Source organism: Nannospalax galili, unplaced genomic scaffold (assembly GCF_000622305.1).
Source record: "Nannospalax galili isolate Female #2095 unplaced genomic scaffold, S.galili_v1.0 scaffold128, whole genome shotgun sequence".
NCBI classification, from domain to species: domain Eukaryota; kingdom Metazoa; phylum Chordata; class Mammalia; order Rodentia; family Spalacidae; genus Nannospalax; species Nannospalax galili.
The window spans coordinates 4,995,604-4,996,848 of record NW_008360322.1 but is presented as its reverse complement, the minus strand read 5'-3'; positions in this window follow the sequence as shown (position 1 = coordinate 4,996,848).

Sequence of the window (1,245 nt, the reverse complement as noted above, 5' to 3'; positions counted from 1 at the left end):
AAGGGGGTCCTTCTGGTGGAACCTGGACTGCCCAGGTTTTTCCCCTCCGAACTGTAGGGGATCAGATCCAATACTGGCCTTTCTCAGCCTCAGATTTGTATAATTGGAAGACTCATAACCCTTCTTTTTCTCAGGACCCTCAGGCTTTAACTGCTTTAATTGAGTCTATTCTTCTTACCCACCAACCCACTTGGGAAGATTGCCAACAACTCCTCCAGGCACTTCTAACCACAGAGGAAAGACAGCGAGTCATCCTGGAGGCCCGGAAAAACGTTCCCGGGGAGGATGGGAGACCCACTCAGCTCCCAAATGAAATAGATGCAGGATTTCCTCTGACCAGACCCAACTGGGACCCTGAAACCGTGGCAGGTAGGGAGCGTCTCCGTCTTTATCGCCAGACTCTGTTAGTGGGTCTCAAAGGGGCCAGAAGGCACCCAACCAATTTGGCAAGGTAAGTGCTATAACCCAGGGAGAAAATAAAACCCCCACAGGGTTTCTAAAGTGCCTAATAGAGGGATATAGGATGTACACCCCTTTTGATCCCACAGCTCAGGAGCGTCAGGCGGACCTTATTATGGCCTTCATAGGGCAATCTGCTTCTGACATTCGTGGAAAGCTTCAACGGCTAGAAGGCCTTCAGGGGTACTCCTTACAGGATTTAGTAAGAGAAGCTGAGAAAATTTACAATAAGTGTGAGACATTAGAAGAAAGAGAGGACAGAATTACAAAAGAACAGGAAGCCAGAGAGGATAGAAGAGAAAAACAAAAAACAAAAAAACAAAGAGTTGAGTCGAATCTTGGTCACAGTAGTTCAGGGAGCAGGACCAGGTAGGGACCTGGGAGACAAAAGAAGACCCTGAGTGGACAAAGATCAATGTGCTTACTGCAAAGAGAAAGGACATTGGGCTCGAGAATGCCCAAAGAAACTAAATAAACTCCAAAAGAAGACAACCCCAGTCCTGACCCTAGGGGACTAGGGGAGTCAGGGCCAAGAGCTCCCCCCTGAGCCCAGGGTAACTCTAAAGATAGGGGGGCAATTAACTACCTTCATGGTAGACACAGGAGCCCAACACTCAGTCTTGACAACAACTAAGGGACCCATGAGTTCCAAAACAGCCTGGGTCCAAGGGGCTACTGGAGGGAAGACATATAGGTGGACCACAGAAAGAAGAGTGGACCTCAGTACAGGACAGGTCTCTCACTCGTTCTTACTGGTCCCAGACTGTCCATATCCCCTCCTTGGGA